This window comes from Periplaneta americana, chromosome 5 (assembly GCF_040183065.1).
Source record: "Periplaneta americana isolate PAMFEO1 chromosome 5, P.americana_PAMFEO1_priV1, whole genome shotgun sequence".
Lineage (NCBI taxonomy): Eukaryota > Metazoa > Arthropoda > Insecta > Blattodea > Blattidae > Periplaneta > Periplaneta americana.
Window position 1 is genome coordinate 16,096,491 of NC_091121.1, and position 21,131 is coordinate 16,117,621.

Genomic DNA, 21,131 nt, shown 5'->3' on the forward strand with positions numbered 1-21,131 from the left:
AACAAAGGAGACGTACCAGAGAAAAATAAGAAGAGGAGAGGTCACATGAAAACCGCAAAACAGGCAACTGATGCCATATTGCTCAATCTGACTGGATGGAAAACAATCAAGTGACATACCAGGATGCCCTTTCACTGAATGCTGCTGCAATTTAGCGGATTTTTTGGTTAACTAACTCACAATAGGGGGGGGGGTGACCATATCAGGAACATGGCCATAACAGGAGCACCCACCTTACGTGAGAAAAAGTCCAATGGAGTAAGGTCTCAACTTCTCGCCGGTACTTGTAATGCTTATATGTTTTTATTATCTTCAGTTGAATAGTTTTGAGTTACTCAAATTAAAGAAATTAATATTTTTAAAAAATCTGTTTAATCCTACAAAATTTCAATATCAGACCTGAATTTTTATTAAAATATCTATGACATGTATGAAAAACATGGTATCCAGTATGTTAAATTTAAGGCTTCGAATACAGAAAAAAAAAAGTTTTACATTCACTGAATTAAAAAACTTATTTTTTTTTTTGTTTCATCTTAGTTATTTTTCAATTAAAGAAGTAGCCTATATTTTCTGTACCAAAAAGCTTAAACCGAGTTATGTTAATATGCGTTAAAATTTAATTTTCTTAGCACCAGAATTGCGAGGATCTTCACATTTCTCGATTAAGGAAACGAGGATCGACAGACGAAGGATCAATGTATTCAACGTGACCTCGAGTTGGAGTGGGTGACCTCATCTAGCGATTCGCGGGATTGGGAAGCTTGCGGCAGGTATTGGCGGATCGCGCGGGAACCGAGGCAGCGTAACTCGTCAATGCAAAGCGATAGAACGTTGGCAGTGATGTCAAACGATTTGTAATGAACCAGGCTACAGTCTCAATATAACAAAAGTCAGCAGTCGACAAGTTAAATTGGAGAAATTCGCGAGTTAAGTGAAGAGAGAAAATTAAAAATCTCGAGGTATATCCAGCGCAAATGGAACCGGCCGTATAAGCAAGGGTTGCATAAAATAACACGACGGTTACTATAGCAACCGACATGGTTACTCTTAATGCGTGTAAGATTGCTACCTTTTATGAATAAAATTACACTTGAATACTAAACGTTAGTGTATTTCTTCATTCCTATACCGTACATTCAACATCCTGTCTTCAGATACATATTGACGCATGAAACTTGGGACTTTGTCTCCGATATAACCTACTTCGATTTTTTTTATGGTGGGGCACTCCTTTTCCTCACAATAATTTAGTGCGATCCCCGGTCTCAGATATACAAAGTAGAACTCACAGCTTTAAGATGAAAAGCGGACTTACAGAACCCAGGGAAACGCAACCCCAGTTTCAGCACAGGTTTGACTTGTTTGGTGCTGTACTTTTAAGAACGGTCGGGTAGCAGATATTGCGTTTAACGTAATCACCGTCCGTCGTTAGTCAAACGAAAGCGAGTTCTATATAATTCTGACAACGCTTAAGCCCATCGATCATATTTGGCACGAGCCAAGACACAAGATCTTGAAGGCGGTGAGTTTTGACCGCGTCCAGCTTACAGCCCTGTCATTCCGCCTTCCGATCACATTTAATTCCCTTGTATGACTTTTTTTCTGCTTGGATATGCTTACATAATTTTTATGACATCCTTACGTAATGACACAAATTTTTTTGTCCCCAACTTAAAAATGTATTAATGTTTTTGCTAAATTGAGCTGCGATAAGAAAACAATTTTCTATATCTTCAGTATAGTCAGAGTAGAATCCCCGTGTTTCATAGGTGTTTCAGCTTAACAATCACAATCATCGTCGTGCAGGGATAGAATGTTACTGCGGCAAACGTTTCATGATGATCGTCGAGTGACTTGAAAGTTGGAATATGATTATTAATCTGCGTTTCGAGCTATGCAGAGATAAATGGATTCTGACCTGCTTTTCAATTACAAACAAGATTTGCCATAAAGGCGCTGTGTCGGGGGTTGGTTGGATTTTGGGTTGGCGGTTCTTATCTGCCTCCCACGCTCCACGGAGCAGCACGTCTCGGTATAAATGGGTTAGATTTTGGCGAGCGAAGGAGATGAAGAGCAGAATCGCAAGACTGGAGCTGAATGACGTGAACACGTGCTGTGTTGTAGGCCTAATTACGAAGAGGACGGCTTCCCATGGTCTCTCCGAGAGGCGAGTGTTCCACACACATTTAGTACTAATCGGATGTACAGACGTGGCAACATTGTTAAGACGAAACTTATTTAAACATTGTATGATAAAATTAAGTGTTGTATTGTACCGTATCGGAAGCAGGTGTCTCCTGTAGGTTTGTTGTCAGCAGTTTGTGGTTAAATTACAGAGCTGCCAACTTTCATGCATAAAGCGCGAGTCACGCGAAATTAGCTTACGACTTTCGTCTTCCGCAATGACACGATAATCTCTGGAATTTAGACGTGATCGCATAACTTTCATGTTGAATGTTATGTCTCCTTTCCATTGCTATTATTATTGTTATTATTATTATTATTATTATTAATATTAGTCTATTAATAGATCAACTATTGATCAGATATTTTTTATTCGACAGATAATGGAGAAAAAATGGGAGTATAAGGGTACAATGCATCACTTATTCATAGATTTCAAAAAGGCATATGACTCGGTTAAGAGAAAAGTTTTATATGATATTCTTATTGAATTTGGTATTCCCAAGAAACTAGTTCGATTAATTAAAATGTGTCTCAGTGAAACGCACAGCAGAGTCCGTATAGGTCAGATTCTGTCAGATGCGTTTTCAATTCATTGTGGGCTAAAGCAAGGAGATGCACTATCACCTTCACTTTTTAACTTTGCTCCAGAGTATGCCATTAGCAAAGTCCAGGATAACAGAGAGGGTTTGGAATTGAACGGGTTACATCAGCTGCTTGTCTATGCGGATGACGTGAATATGTTAGGAGAAAATCCACAAACGATTAGGGAAAACACGGGAATTTTACTGGAAGCAAGTAAAGAGATAGGTTTGGAAGTAAATCCCGAAAAGCCAAAGTATATGATAATGTCTCGTGACGAGAATATTGTACGAAATGGAAATATAAAAATTGGAAATTTTTCCTTTGAAGAGGTGGAAAAATTCAAATACTTGGGAGCATCAGTAACAAACATAAATGATACTCGGGAGGAAATTAAACACACAATAAGTATGGGAAATGCCTTTTATTATTCGGTTGAGAAGCTTTTATCATCCAGTCTGTTGTCAAAAAATCTTAAAATTATAATTTATAAAACAGTTATATTACCGGTTATTCTATATGGTTGTGAAACTTGGATTCTCACTTTGAGAGAGGAACATAGGTTACTGGTGTTTGAGAATAAGGTGCTTACTTACTTACTTACATATGGCTTTTAAGGAACCCGAAGGTTCATTGCCGCTCTCACATAAGCCCGCCATCGGTCCCTATCCTCTGCAAGATTAATCCAGTCTCTATCATCATATCCCACCTCCCTCAAATACATTTTAATATTATCTTCCCATCTACATCTCGGCCTCCCCAAAGATCTTTTTCCCTCCGGCCTCCCAACTAACACTCTATATGCATTTCTGGATTCGCCCATACGTGCTACATGCCCTTCCCATTTCAAACGTCTGGATTTAATGTCCCTAATTATGTCAGGTGAAGAATACAATGCGTTCAGCTCTGCGTTATGTATTTTCTCCATTATCCTGTAACTTCATCCCTATTAGCCCCAGATATTTTCCTAAGAACCTTATTCTCAAACACCCTTAATCTCTGTTCTTCTCTCAAAGTGAGAGTCCAAGTTTCACAACCATACATAACAACCGGTAATATAACTGTTTTGTAAATTCTAACTTTCAGATTTTTTGACAGCAGACTAGATGACAAAAGCTTCTCAACCGAATAATAACAGGCATTTCCTATATTTATTCTGCGTTTAATTTCCTCCCGAGTGTCATTTATATTTGTTACTGTTGCTCCAAGATATTTGAATTTTGCACCTCTTCGATGGATAAATCTTCAACTTTTATAGTTCCCATTTCGTACAATGTCCTGATCACGAAACATAATCATATACTTAGTCTTTTCGGGATTTACTTCCAACCCTATCGCTTTACTTGCTTCAAGTAGAATTTCCGCGTTTTCCCTAATCGTTTGTGGATTTTCTCCTAACATATTCACGTCATCCGCATAGACAAGAAGCTGATGTAACCGGTTCAATTCCAAACCCTCTGTGTTATACTGAACTTTCCTAATGGCATATTCTAGAGCGAAGTTAAAAAGTAAAGGTGATAGTGCATCTCCCTGCTTTAGCCCGCAGTGAATTGGAAAAGCATCAGATAGAAACTGGCCTATACGGACTTACTACCGAATAATTTTCAAATTTTTAACACGCTTGACTATCGTTAAGGGATATACTTTTAGAAATGGCTGTCTAGAAAGGATTTATGTTCTAGAATAAGTTGAAAATTAATTACTAATATAATTGTAATTAATAGAACTATATGTTGCTTTTGTTTCAGGTGAGTACAGTCCACCCACAGTAGCAGTTGGTTGTGTGTGTAGTTCTCACGCACCGTGCCGAGAGACACGTGTCGGCCACACACGCGGGGCGTGTTTAATTTGGAGGGGGCGCTATGGGTAAATACACGTCGCATCTGTCATCGTGACGCGACCGGCACTCCTGGCCGTAGCTGATTGATTTCGGAGGTTCCCACTTTCAAGTGAGTTGCAATTATGTGCTTAACAGGCATCCTCGACTTCACCGGGACTCGAAAGATTTTACGTCAAGAGGAATACTCAGCTGTTTCCCCTTTCATGATTTTCTATGTCGGTTCTGGGAAATTGATCTCCATCCATCTAACATCGGGACCAGTTGATGGTGTTCGACTTTCACTGTTTTTATTTGTGAAGATTCGTTCCTGCGTTAAAATTCTTAATGTTTTTGAATGGTAGGTTTATTACCTGATATTATAATGCTTGGATATCAAAAAGGTTCAATAATGTAATATGTGGTTTTTCTTATCAGTTTATAGTGGCTAGGATCTAAAATTAGTACGTGGTCTGTATGCCACTTATTCCTTTAAACACATTTAGTACGAACCAAGGTCCGTCGTTAAATGTTCCACCCATCCTTCATCATAAGGTAACGCAGAATTTCTGCACGGAAATATCATATGTACTTCGGTATATCACAGTAATACGATATGTGTAAAATAATCACTTAGGATGCTATGCATAGACATTTCGCTAGCCCTCGCTACGAGCGTGCTAAACTAGCTCCGGCTATCGACTGGTTACAGAAGTGTGAAAATTATTAGAATAATCTTAATTTTAAATGTTTTTTAATAGTTCCTTCACAAATATTAATTGAATTGATGAATATTGGTATATATTACTATATTGATGTAGGATATATTTACTATTAACAATGCCGGAAAGCTTTGTTATACATTGGTATTTTTCTTATTTTTACAATTCTTATGGGAATTCAGAAATTATTATATTATGTTGGCGGAATTGGAAACATAAAAAATTATATGCACAAAACAGATGTATACGTTCATTTGAACCTTCACAACAATGTAAACGCAAAGAACATTTTTTAAAGCATTTCTTAATTGATTTTTTATGTTTCCAATTCCGCCAACATAATATAATAATTTCTGAATTCCCATAACAATTGTAAAATAAGGAAAATACCAATGTACAACAATACTTTCCGGCATTGTTAGTAGTAAATATATCCTACATCAATATAGTAATATTATATACCAATATTCATCAATTCAATGAATATTTGTGACGGAACAATTAAAAAATCTTTAAAATTAAGATTATTCTAATAATTTTCACACCTCTACAGGATTCATATCATATCATGTCGCTAACACTGGTTTATGAATACGAAAAACGTTAGTTCGCTGATCATCCACCGGAAGCCCGCACTAAGAATGTCTATGAATATGGCCCTTAGCGATTTAATACGGCACTCATTCCGTCGGATCCCGGTCACTTAGTCACTCGTAATGAGTGCACCTCTGCTTGTTTGTTGGACATTGTGCCACTGTCACACATCTGTGACACAGTGCATTAGGGTTGTCCACTAAAGGGAAATTAAGAGGTGGAACTTAAACTGAGAGGATTCAGTCCGGCTTCGGAACTGGAATCCAGTGTGGCTTAGTAGATAAAGCGTCAGCACATAGAGCTGAAAACCCGGGTTCGAGTCCCGGTGCCTAGAGAATTTTTCTCCGCTCCACCCATCCTTCGCCATATGATAACGCAAAATTCCTACACGGAAATATCGCATGTACTTCGGTACATCAAAATAATTTTGTTGCTAATGTTCATGAATCTTATTACACAAGAGATAGGAAGTTGGATTGGACGCGCTGGACACCAAGACGTCTTCTGCAAGTAGCCACTGAGGTCCCCAGACTTAAATCTGTGACTTCGTCTTACGGGGTTACATGAAAGATATCATATATATATATATATATATATATATATATATATATATATACACCTCAACCGTCTCATAATATCCAAGAGCTGCGACATTGTATCTCCGGTGCCACTGAGTCCATTCCAGCGTTACGGAATGCGCGCTGGTTCGAGTCCTCATGGGGGAAGAAATTTTCTCATGAAATTTCGGCCAGTGTATGGGACCGGTGCCCACTTAGCGTCGTGATGCACTTGGGGAGCTACGATAGGTAGCTAAAATCCGCTTTCGCAAACCAGCTATAATGGCTCGGGGGAATCATCGTGCTAACTATACGATACCTCCTTTCTGGTTGGATGATCGTCCACCTCTGCTTCGGCATGTGGACTTGTCGGTCTTGGCCCTTCAAAGGCCCGTAGCGCCGTGGATTTTTTTTTTATATATATTTGTACGAGATGTTAATTGAAAGAATTTCATTCATATTTTGGCAACAAAATAGCTATTTATTCCGAAATCGAAGGTGTGTGTGACTTTGGTTAGCAAGTTGAAATCTGTCCTGTTCTGCAGGACGGATGAGCCCAGCTGTACTCGCAGTGTGGCAGAGCGTATCTTTGCGTTGCTGAAACGCGGCTAGCGTTTATTGCCATGCATTTCGAAGCGTCTGCTTCGGATATATTAAAAATAAAATCTGTGGTGTGACGCTCTAATTCTTGTTTAGTCGTAAAATTTTTAAACGCTCTTCGGGCAACCACATATCCACTTTTTATTGGGAGGAAGCGAAGAGCGACCTCTACTGCCTTGCTCTGCGATGCTGGGGAAGATCGGACCGAAAGCCGTTAACTTTCGCAATGAGCGAAGTGTTCTATTATTTCAGTATAACTAAGATTCTCATCTGCTAGCACACGCAATTTCTGCCCAGGGGCGGAAGCTCTGACTTGCACAACTTGTAGCGTCTTTTCTGGTTGGATTAAGATAACAATCTCATTCCTTGTTGTGTTAGTATGGGGACTTGATATTTAGAACATCAATAACCTAGGCTATATATTGATGGACCAACACAAAATGAAGCTAATTTTGTGGATTGACATGACAACCGTTTTATATGTTTATTCGTGGACCAAATTCGTCATTTACTTATTTGATTGAATTTGGTGCCTCCTATTGTGATTTAAGTTGTAGACCAATCAACGCATTGATATACTCAACCAATCACATCACATGAAACTCCGAACGTATTCTGATTTGTCCTTCACATAATTATATAACTAATTCACGCGGTTTTATTCAGACCCTTCAAATGGTAAAAATGAGTGGCACTTATTTCTATCAGCCGCTAGTCTCTAGATTTTGCTGTATTATTGACAAACCTGTCACATTTTCTATCACATTTCTTCCCAAGTCTCTAGATTTTACTGTATTATTGACAAACCTGTCACATTTTCTATCACATTGCTTCCCAAGTCTCTAGATTTTGCTGTATTATTGACAAACCTGTCACATTTTCTATCATATTGCTTCCCAAGTCTCTAGATTTTGCTGTATTGTTGACAAACCTGTCACATTTTCTATCACATTGCTTCCCAAGTCTCTAGATTTTGCTGTATTGTTGACAAACTTGTCACATTTTCTATCACATTGCTTCCCAAGTCTCTAGATTTTGCTGTATTGTTGACAAATCTGTCACATTTTCTATCACATTGCTTCCCAAGTCTCTAGATTTTGCTGTATTGTTGACAAATTTGTCACATTTTCTATCACATTGCTTCCCAAGTCTCTAGATTTTGCTGTATTGTTGACAAACCTGTCACATTTTCTATCACATTGCTTCCCAAGTCTCTAGATTTTGCTGTATTGTTGACAAACCTGTCACATTTTCTACCACATTGCTTCCCAAAACTCTAGATTTTGCTGTATTGTTGACAAACCTGTCACATTTTCTATCACATTGCTTCCCAAAACTCTAGATTTTGCTGTATTGTTGACAAACCTGTCACATTTTCTATCACATTGCTTCCCAAGTCTCTAGATTTTGCTGTATTGTTGACAAACCTGTCACATTTTCTATCACATTGCTTCCCAAGTCTCTAGATTTTGCTGTATTGTTGACAAATCTGTCACATTTTCTATCACATTGCTTCCCAAGTCTCTAGATTTTTCTGTATTGTTGACAAACCTGTCACATTTTTTATCACATTGCTTTCCAAGTCTCTAGATTTTGCTGTATTGTTGACAAACCTGTCACATTTTCTATCACATTGCTTCCCAAGTCTCTAGATTTTGCTGTATTGTTGACAAACCTGTCACATTTTCTATCACATTGCTTCCCAAGTCTCTAGATTTTGCTGTATTGTTGACAAACCTGTCACATTTTCTGTCACATTGCTTCCCAAGTCTCTAAATTTTGCTGTATTGTTGACAAATCTGTCACATTTTCTACCACATTGCTTTTCAAATGTCTGTAAGTCACATCTCAGTTTTCGTAATTTTTCTTGCAATGATATCGCTACAGTCCTGTAGTATTCTAAATGGAGTAAAGCTCCATCCACAACTCCACAAACATTAGGAAACCTAGCAACAGCATAAAAATCTTGTGCCACAGAAAATAAGCCTACGTACATTTGGTGATCGATAACCTCCCTCAAATTTAAAACTGTGTACAGCATCACTTTTGTGGGCACTTCTTAAATATCGTAGGGGAGACCGTTGTACCTTGAAATACTTTTCACAGTTATTTTTTTTAATTGTGGGAAATGACATTTTTAAAATGAAAAAGTGCTTGAAATAAATATTGAAGATTTACAACTTCCTGTACCGGTATACATTTTCCTGTTTTGCACATATATTAAGGATGGAAAAAATAAAATGATGGGATTGTAATGTGTTCAAAGGTACAACACGTTCATGTAGCGTACTTTGGAACACATGGAATATAGGTGGGAATATAGCTTTAAAAACTCATAATCATATCTGAAATGTATTTGCCATTATAAACCAGTGCAGGCTTCTCTGATTGAGATTTTATTTCCTCGAAGAGCCATAACGGCTTCAACAGCTTTCTTCGAGACATTTGGATCAATTGGGGACCTCTTAAATCCAGACTTATTTCGTGGCATGATCTTAAAATAAAAAGTACAAAAACCGATATTATCATGTACAGTTACCCTTAAAAAGAATGAGACGATTCTTGGTCGTCGGAAGTTAAAGTTCTACAGCGCGGTTCACTCGATATCGACGTAACGATACATAACATGAGAAATAGTACAAGAATTGTTACAAGGACCACAACAAGGACAAGGACCAGAACAAGGATCATGAAGAAGACTGCCATTTAAGGCCAGGATTTCACGACATAGCTCGAGTCACAAAATATCATTGCTTCACTGTACCGAATGGCAAATGCCTGCTAAGGGATCTACATTCTGGACTGCTACTGTCACTGTCTTGTCTCGGTAGCTCATATAGTAGCGTGTTGGTTCCGCTGTATAACCGAAACGTCTCGTGTTCGATCCCGGGTAAAACTTTTTTTTATTGAGGTGTAATTAATTTGTTCAGAGTTCCTCGACTGTCTAATTTGTCGAAAAATATGGAATAATTTATGCCCAATTTCTGGGTTTTACAAGTTGGCTGAACCTCGTCAAAAAAAAAAAAATAAAACTTACTTGGAAGTTAAAAGTATTCTTCCTCAAACAAAAATCATAAGAAACAAAAAGAGACCTGTTAACTTAAAATCTTGTCCACATGCCATCAGCTTCTATTACAGATCTAAGTCGATCCGGCATGGATGTCACGAGATTGTGAAATAAGTTCTGATCCCCGGCGAGATCTTCCCAGGTGTCAACAACTTGATCCCACAATTCGTCTCGATTTCGAGGGCGTCGGTGGGCATAGGGACTATCCTTCTCTTTTTCAATTCCACCCATAAATTTTCGATGACATTCAAATCAGGTGAATTCGGAGGCCAATTAATGATTTCGATCTCGGGTCTCCTTTGAAACCATCTTTGAATGCTTGCAGCATAGTGCACGGGATGGCTATCCTGCTGGAAGAGCAATGTTCCTTCGGGAAAACGTTCTCGGGCGGAGGGAAGGAATATATTTTCCAGAATGTGCTCGTAAGTTGCCGCATTAAACCAGCCATAGATGCTTCTATAACGCCAGGTCCATCGTAAGACATCCACCCCCAACACGATATGCTAAAGCGCCCCGATCTTTCACGTCGGTGCACATAGCGCTGGTCATGTCGGAGACCATCCTCACGATAGACACGGACAGGACCTTCGTAATCACTCGAGATGGTTGTTTCGTCGGAGAAAATTACATTTCTCCAATCGAAATCCACTCGATTGGTAGCGAAGGCAAGACGGTCGACAGCTTGTGCTTCCCCCAATATTTCCATTTGCGCAGCCCTCCGGCTCCTAATACCGTGGTTCCTCAACCTGCTGATCACAGTCTGTGAAGAGCCGGGAAAGTTAGATGTTGCTCTTATTTCGTTAGCAGTCAGAAAGGGGTCCTGTCGAACTGTCTCGAATAAGAGAGCATCCTCTTCCAATGAAGAAATCCGCGGACGCCCAGGAATAGGGCGATTTTCGACCTCCCCTAAATTTTGATGACGATAACCCACTTCGCGGCTGTACTTCCAGGAACACCGACCAAACGGCCAGCAGATCTAGCCCCATATCCAGCCTCAACTAGAGCTATAACTCGCTGTCTCATGTCATGTCGGTTCGCCATTACGATGAGAAATGAGGGATGACGATAATACTTTAGTGTAGACAATGACTATTTAACGTGATATAGAATTATTGAAATAAGAGGCATCTTGCATAGTAAGAGTTAATAAATCAACCCTAAGTTAAATGTCTAAATAACAGGATATAACAGGAAGTCCAACTGTTTCGAAACTAATCAAATTAAATCTAAGCTAAAGTAGCACAGCCATTGATAAATGTTTTGTACACAGAATTAGACTTAATTCCTATTCGACAGAACCTATAATCATGGCTTGTCTGAACATGATAAACAAATCCTAAGTGTTTCCAATGTCACTGAACAATTTCAAAATATTAATTTAAAAACTAAGAAAGGATCGTAAATGTTGTATCTAATGATTATTTACATTTATGTCTACAAAATGAATCTTGGAAAAACGTATATGATACTGGTACTACTGATATTAAGAGTTAATGTATTGCATTTTTCACTTAATTTCATAATCACTTCAGTGGATTTTCTCCACTCAATGTTGTGAAAAAATTCAAAAGTAAAAACATGTAGATAACGCAGGGACTTCAAAATCTCATGTATTAAAAAGAAGAATCTATATGTAATGAGTTGCAATGTAATGATCTTCATGTTCTTAAATACTGCAAGGAGTACAGTGTAATTTATCAAAACTTATGAAAGAGGGAAATAGAATATATTTGAATAGAAAAGTACAAAATTCAGATAATGCATTTAAATCTATTCGGAATATTATTAAATTTAAACTTGTAGATATCCTAAGAAAGAAAAATTTTTTTCACTAAAACCAATGATTATAAAGTAGAGGATCCCAAATCTATGGCAAATTCTTTTAACGTATTATAGTATATAGTACAGAAATATTATTGACAACTTAAACATTCAAGATTTTGCAAAAGATACTGCAATTGGTTACTTAACAGATGCATTTAATAATTAGTATTAATATATGTAATTAGTCAATAACTGCAACAGTGCTTTTCCATTCAATCATAACATGAATAAAATTGAATGCATACTAAATTAAACACTATTGCAAACACGTAGATAAAATAGTTAAAATTAACTGAAGGTGTGAGAATGAAATAATCCAAAGCCATACTTTTAACAAAAATTGTTTTGTGCGAGTGCATTTCTTACACATATGGGAAAGCTATTAATAAAATATTGTAATAATTACTCAACAAATTATATAGCCTAAGGACTCTAAACCTTTGTAAAAGTTTGTCTATTATTATATATATTTTTATAATTTCATTTTAATTGTTAGTTTTTAATATATATGCATTTATATTGTATATGTGTGTGTATAAATGCATTCATTAGATTAACGTTTATAATATTATAACTTGTAATTTTGTATTGTTTGCGATCATTAACACTTAATCTCAGGACTTTGTAAAACTCTATTTCAACGTTACTTAGCTATTTCAACGTTATTTAGACAAAAAAATCGTTGTGTAGACTAAGAATCGAACTCGCACTCTTTTACACAACACGCAGAAGTCTTACCGTCTGAGCTATTGAAACGACATGAAAGCTTTCCTTTCTGTGTGGAGTGTCGATCTAGTCATGAAGGTCCATTGTCGATTTATGTATATATTTAACTTTAATTTACGTAATATTATCATATTTTTTGCAGTTTTTGAAGTGAGTTTCGGAACGATGCTAGTAACAAACCAAATAGTCTGAATTTAAGTAACTCAATATTCGTTATCTTGTGTATCAGTGCTCTGGTCTCCGATCATGCGCAGTGTCTCACATCTGAGACTTAGGAATATTCAATCGTCTCATCCTTTTTCAGGGAAACTGTACCTTGGAACATGTTCCACGATACAATATGTTTTGCGTTCAAAGGTACAAGAGGGTACACGTTAAAACAAATATGGCTGCCAAAACTAGAGGTTGGAATAAATCATGAAAATTAACATATGTCATCACTCACCAGATGGTAGGAAACACACCGTTCTTGATTGATAGTCATAAATACAATTTGGTCTCGTGTTAGAAAACTTATACTAAGCTGCGGATTTATGCCTTTATGCCTATTTTAATCCTTCACCTGAAGGCGGAAGATTTTAGGTTACATATCTATTTTAAGACATTGTGAGTATTATATGCGAATTCTATAGTGCCTACAATTGCCTATTCACTAGTAAATGCCTATTTGCTTATAAATGCCTCAAAGTTGCCTAAATATCCATATTAAAAATTATGCTCGAATTTACTGACCATTCTATCGATATGTTTTGAACCTGTAATTTGTTTCTTTTTTATCCAGCAGAGGGAAGTGATATAGAACTATCGATAATTCTGTGTATTACGTTTTATTGACACCAGAGCTCGGAGAAACCGAATAATTTGAAATCAACCAATAAGAAAAAATGTATTTCGAAAGCCGCATGAATCATTGTGGTAATTGACTAGGGTAGTTGTTTTAAACTTTGTATCCGTTTTGTGAGTTTATGAATTGAGTATGGAGTTGAGTTTTCTGCTGTAGTACGTGAAGTATACCGTGGAGATATGCCAAAGCAAAAGTCATCAGAAGCACTGATTGGAAAATACATTGACGTTACTGCGTTGCCACTGGTTTGGTCCCCAGCTGAGATTGGATCCCTGAAGTATTGCCCCATCACTTCATGTGAAGTGGAAGGGAGTTTCTCCCAATTTAAGAACATTCTTACAGACAACAGGCATCAGTTCTCATTACAACAATTGGACGAATACTTAGTTATTCACTGCCATAATGACATTCCTATAGAAACTAGTATGTAATGCTACGCTATGGTCGTGTTAGCCATTAAGAATTAGAAATTGTTAGTGTCTTTTTAAATGCTTATTTTAGAATTTTGAATTCCTATTTTGCCTGCCTACATAGGTTGGATAAAAAGTAATGGCAACACTGCTGTCACGTGACGATGGTGCGTTCGAGAGTTGTCAGCTGTGTGGACATGAACAAGGACTGTTAGGTTAGATGAGTTAGTGCAGCCAGCGGCGACAGTACTCTGTCAATCTACTGCAGTATGTAGAACGTTGACTTTCATAGGGATAGTGCGAGCGCCCTAAGACCACATTTATAAAACTAGAGCAATGTTCCTGGATCAATATTGAAGTTACACGAGGTCGTAGTGCACAAGAATGTTTTCAGGGACTGTATGAAGCATATGCCGATGCAGCGTTGCCATATTGCACAGTGGCACGATGGGTTAAAGCGTTCCGGGAAGGCAGGGATCCCGTTCAGGACAACCTCCGTACAGGACGACCCCGCGTGGAGGACAACACATTTCAACTCCTTGCTTCCCTGTTGGATCCACCGTACTCACCCGATATGATCCATGCGATTACGATCTTTTCACCAAAGTGAAAGAACCACTGCGAGGGACCCGGTACAATGCCAGAGATGTACTTATCAGCGCTATAGGGCGGTCAATACGGAACATCAACAAAGATGGACGCGCTGATGGTGTACGACGCCTTCCAAACATTTGGCAAAAGGTAATAAATAAGGGGGGGCTACTATATAGAAGGTACGTAAATATTGTACCCCTGTGAATAAAGCCATGTCAGAAATATCGAACTGTTGCCATTACTTTCTATCCAACCTTAGTATTTCAACTATTTTTAGTGCCTAAAAATCCGCAGCTTACTTATAACAATGAACGAAATATTTACTTTTGCACTAAAAAAAATGGTTTTGTCCACAAAACTGACACTTTTCAATAAATCAAACCGAAACTACGACCAGAGCTACTTAGCGGCTGTCCTTACAATATACTTCAGTTTGAGTCCTCTAGGTAGCAGCAAAAATAAGAAACAAAAATGTTCAAAGGTACACTATGCTCCCCTATACTAAAAACAAACATTAATGTGAAGTTAACAGTTTTGTAAATAGAGGAAGAAGTGACATTTATTATTTCCCTCTCATTATGTAGGGAAGTAAAAAACAAATTTATTGTGAATCCCATTGATAGACATTGTATCATTCCGACCCTGAGTGCAGCTCGTTCGTAAGTGCGTGAGAGCAGCTTTGAACGTCTGGAAGACCGCGAGACGCTCGAACATTCATCAGACGGAGCGACTTTCTCGCTCACGTGACGTCACCGGGCCGCCCACACGGGGCGAAATGTGTAATTAGCAGGATTCATGTGGGTCCAGTTCGTGCTACATGCGACTCCCTAATTAACTGGGACGGCGCTGATGCTAGATTTTGTCAAAACTTCTCTTTCATGTTTAACAAGGAACGTGTCATTACGGCGTTTTATAAATGACCTCTTTGCTTGAATATAAACTGAATTGCCGTAATTAAGTGGATTCGTTTGGACTATTTGCATTTGTCAGGGTATCTGATTCTGCATGTTTGGGCACTGTATTTTGTTACAGGATTATTAATTCTTGGAGAACTTTATTAATCCTTGTTTTTCTGCAATCGATACAATTTTAAATGTCAGTGCCAATCCCAGTTATTCAGCGATTACCACGGTTGGATTCATCACAAGTACGTTCTATGATCAACCAGCATACAAGGTGTCCGACAAGTTCCGCATTAGAGGTCTGCATCGGACGTTTTCGCTCGAGCGCCAAGTAGTTCATAGCATAATCCGATAGGTAGCGCACATGCATGATGGGTAAAATTGTCGCGAGCGATAAATCCTTGAACGGTATAAGCCGAGCGTTAGGCATTCGTTCTTGTTACTGGCAAGAAGTACACAGTCAAAAATGGAGAGAGAGCTAAAAGATGTAGTGAAGTTGAAACTACTCAACAAGGAATACAAGTTAAGAGCTAAAGAAGGTATGAAGAGTGATGTGTGGGACAAATTCTTACTTGTGATACTTAGTGTATCAATCTTTGCGTCTGTAACAGTTGTGCAGCATGATTATTCGCTTTATTATATTTTCTGTGACGTTATCTCTGTACTAATATTGTTATTAATCTACTGCTATATCAATAATATTTTGTAAAACGTTTCTATATTGTCGCAGTATATAGGCGAAACACTATGTATAGACCTATCATATTATATATGTGGTAAATCAAATATTGAATAATTATTAATTAGCAATAATAACTGTATATCGAAGTTTTTCATTCTATTTTATTTATAACTCCATGTTACTGTTTTGGTATGTTCCATTAGACGTTTGTCATAAACGCAGAAAATAAAGGCTTATTTTTACGGTTTGAGCAAAACATATGTGTATCTTATCTGTCGCCTTCCATACAAGATACGACATGTCGGTGAGATGACCTTGTGCTTCTATTTATTACGAGCGTATCACGACCGATCTTATCTCACTCGAGCGTGCGATATTCGGCCGAGTTCAAGCGAGCTATTTAACTCCAATGCAGCATTTTGAGTCAAATACGTTCTTATGATCAACCAGCATACAGGCTGTCCGACAAGTCCCGCATCATAGGCGATATCGTAAATTTTGTAGTGTGCGTAGTTGTCTCGACGAGAACTTTCGTAATCGGTGGATAGGACGCAGAGGCCCAGAGGATGGTCTCCAAGGTCGCCAGACTTAAACCCCCTCGACTTTTCCTTATGAGGAAAGCTATACGAAGTGAAGATTCGTGATCTGCAATATCTACAAACACGGATCGAGGAAAAGTATTGTGAAATCATCGCTGATACGTTACACCGCATTCTCAATAGCATGAAGTTTCGCCTGCAGAAATGTTATGAACTTGTCCAATTCGATATGAGTTTCCTAACTGACACTAGGTCTACTTATTTATTTATTTATTTATTTATTTATTTATTTATTTATTTAACCTGGTAGAGATAAGGCCATCAGGCCTTCTCTTCCCCTCTACCAGGGAATTACAACTACAATATTAAAAATACAATTACAATTACTTGTAGTTTCGAAGAAAAAACCGACTGCTGACAGTTGCGTAACGTCTATTTTTAAATCTCTTCAACCCGCTACCCGCTTGGGTGAGTTAATATACTGTAAACTGAATTCGTCATTCGCTTTTCCGGCGTCGCAATGCAAGTGATGACGACGTTTCCAAATAGATCCTTAAGGTCAGTTGTATTGAAAACATATCTGCGCTTATCAGTAATGAACACAAAATCTCTGTTTGCCTTCTGTCTGCCTACGAAATTGAGATGAGGGAAATGCTGCTAGCTGCGACTTGCTCTACTCTTTACTTTCCACGTGCTTCACAAGAAAAGTTAGAAGTCGATTCTCTCATTGCGGTAAGTATAGCTTTCATCCTTTAATGTCAACATCACTTCCTGAAAGCAAATATTTCCCTTTTCGCCCTTGGAGACAAGAATTCAAAGCACATGTGAAGTTCTCCTTCATGTGGCGTCATCGTTCGAACAGGGAACGCATTTGTGCGTGCGCTGGTTGCATGCGTGTGCGACAGATAACACTATCTCGCCATCCGCCAACTAATTTCGATTTAGATAAGGCGTCCCCCACGTGTGTTCGTGCAGAATGATGGCACACCCTGCTCTTCGACTTCCTGTATTTGACTCTGTGAAATTTTGCTATGATGGGTTGCATTTTCTACATCTACCAGAAAGGATTGAATCCTTTGACTCGTACCGTTCCCATTTCGATGAGGATTATGATCAGAACTTCACGAGTATTGGGGACTCTCGTGCCATAAAACAGCCAACGACGACACAGTCGCCCTCGGTGGTGCAGTGTTTACCATGCTAAACAGTAATCGGCTCCGACGTTCATGGATTCAGACTCATTCGAGAGAGATACATTTTAAATGGCTAAGATTATTATCATTATTATTATTAGGGACCGTATTTTTATGAAATAAAATGGGTGATTTCAGTATTAAACTTGCCATTATTTCGGTGGGTATTACTTACTTACTTACTGGCTTTTAAGGAACCCGGAGGTTCATTCCCGCCCTCACATAAGCCCGCCATTGGTCCCTATCCTGAGCAAGATCAATCCATTCTCCATCATCATATCCCACCTCCCTCAAATCCATTTTAATATTATATTCCCATCTACGTCTTGGCCTCCCTAAAGGTCTTTTTTTCCTCCGACCTCCCAACTAACACTCCATATGCATTTCTGGATTCGCCCATATGTGCTACATGCCCTTCCCCTTCTCAAACGTCTGGATTTAATGTTCCTAATTATGTCATGTGAAGAATACAATGCTTGCAGTTCTGTGTTGTGTAACTTTCTCCATTCTCCTGTAACTTCATCCCTCTTAGCCCCAAATATTTTCCTAAACACCCTTAACCTGTGTTCCTTTCTCAAAGTGAGAGTCCAAGTTTGACAACCATAAAGAACAACCGGTAATATAACTGTTTTATAAATTCTAACTTTCAGATTTTTTGACAGCAGACTGGATGATAAAAGTTTCTCAACCGAATAATAACAGGCATTTCCCATATTTATTCTGTGTTTAATTTCCTCCCGAGTATCATTTATATTTGTTACTGTTGCTCCAAGATATTTGAACTTCTCCACCTCTTTGAAAGATAAATTTCCAATTTTTATATTTGCATTTCGTACAATATTCTCGTTACGAGACATAATCATATACTTTGTCTTTTCGGGATTTACTTCCAAACATATCTCTTTACTTGCTTCAAGTAAAATTCCCGTGTTTTCCCTAATCGTTTGTGGATTTTCTCCTAACATATTCACGTCATCCGCATAGACAAGCAGCTATGTAACCCGTTCAATTCCAAACCCTCTCTGTTACCCTGGACTCTCCTAATGACATACTCTAGAGCAAAGTTAAAAAGTAAAGGTGATAGTGCATCTCCTTGCTTCAGCCCACAGTGAATTGGAAACGCATCTGACAGAAACTGACATTTGGGTGGAAATAAATTGTCAATTAAATATTTTATATTAGCTTTAATACAAAACTTTTTGTTATTTTTTTCTTACACATAAGCTTATAACATGCCATAATTACCAAAATATAAACTAAGCATGGTTTCTACATTTGCCTCAGAAGATTTATGTGATTTGTACGCAGAAAACCCCCTCTCAACTGTCCATATTAGATGTAAATAATCACGCTGCCTGCAAACAATTCACACCAAATTCACTGTGATTCTCTTCTAGTCCTCACTAAACCCCTTTGCATCAAAATATAGCCTCCGTGCATAACAATATATTGCACATTTTATTGTATTGTATTTATTTGCATTCCATGGTATTCATACATCGCTTCACAGCTAGAATATGCAACATGTAAAAAAAATTTAATGGTACTAAAAAGTCTTAATTATAGTCACAGTCTAGTTGAAATATATACAGAAGTGTTTACAATATACTAGTACAACTCAAGGTGTTAAAATCGATACTTAATACAAGACAGAAATATTCATGCAGTGTTGTTGAATGTCATAAATTCACCTAGAGAATAGAAGGCGTGAAAAATTGGATACTGTTTAATTTGGCCCTAAATAATCTTATGTTTTGAGTTTGATTTTTTATATCCAAAGAAAGACTATTACAAATTTTTTCTGCCATATAACGCACTCCTTTCTGATACCACGATAGATTTGCCGATGGAATATGAAAGTCATTTTTGACGAGTATTTACTATGCTATGAACTGTAGAATTAGTTACAAAGTTTTCACGATTACATGCGAGGAAGTTTATTAATGAAAACACATACTGACAAGCCATGGGCATTATTTGTAGTTTTTTAAAATGATCCTACAGGATTCCCTAGATTTAGCATCTACTATTATTCTAATTGTCAACCTTTGCTGCAGTCGACTACAGTCGATAGATTAACCATAGAGATAGTAATATTGAGTGTACACAATATCTGGAAAAGTACTACATTGCATTGGAAAATTGCATAAATTGCCGCTTAAAGGAAGAAAAATTATTTTTAGCAGGTTATTTAGATCTGTTGGCCTACTTGGCATTTCTTCATATCCAGAATATTTTTAGATGTTTTATCACAATTATATAACTTCTCCTGGAATAATCGGAATATATTTCAGTGTTAAATGTATCTGCCGAATAACCAGCTGCAGCACTTCTGGACAGTGATTTAGATGTAAATTGCAATATGATGGGAGAGCCTGGGTAGATACGCGGGCCACAGATTGAGAAACAGAGTTAAGTGATAGTTGCAGCAAGGGGGAGCAGAAGCTGCTACTCGAGTTCTTCACCCCAGTCTCTCTCCCCGCCGGCAACTCTCAAGAAGTATATCAGAGTGCAGCACTCCGCTCCTAACACACTTAAGTACCTGCGAGAGAAAAGTTGCAAGCATCGGGCTTAATTTTACATGAGTCTGTGCAGCTAGGCAGGAGGGCTGGTCTGCATGCTGAGACAACGGGCTAGGACAGCATACATTTCTTCTTCTTCTTTTTTTTATAAATATGTTTATTGTACTTATTATAGTACGAGGCGCATCCAGAAAGTAAGTTTCCCTATTTAAAAAAAAAGAACGCATACTTTCAGGAAAACATTTATTGGTAACAGGTACAGCAATGTTTAAACTATTTTTCAACATAGCCACCATCAGAATTGAGACCCTTGTCGTATCGTGGGATCAACTTTTGTATCCCTCTGTCGTAAAACTCTGCCGCCTGTGAATGGAACCAGCGTGTGACAGACGTCTTCAGCTCTTCGTCGTTGCCAAAACGCTCACCGGAGGACAGGAATTTCTTGAGGTGCAAGAAAACGTGAAAATCGCTGGGAGCAAGATCAGGACTGTAAGGTGGATGATCAAGTAACTCCCAGCCAAATTCCGTCAAAACAGTTGCTGTGCGCCGAGCCGTATGTGGACGAGCATTGTCATGGAGGAGCACAACACCTGCAGTAAGCATTCCACGTCTCTTGTTTTGCATGACACGTCGCAATTTTCGCAGTGTTTCACAGTAACGGTCAGCGTTCACTGTTTCACCTCTTGGAAGGAAGTCAATAGCAGAATGCCCTTCCTGTCCCAGAAAACCGTGCACATCACTTTCCGTACCGACAGCGTCTGTTTGAATTT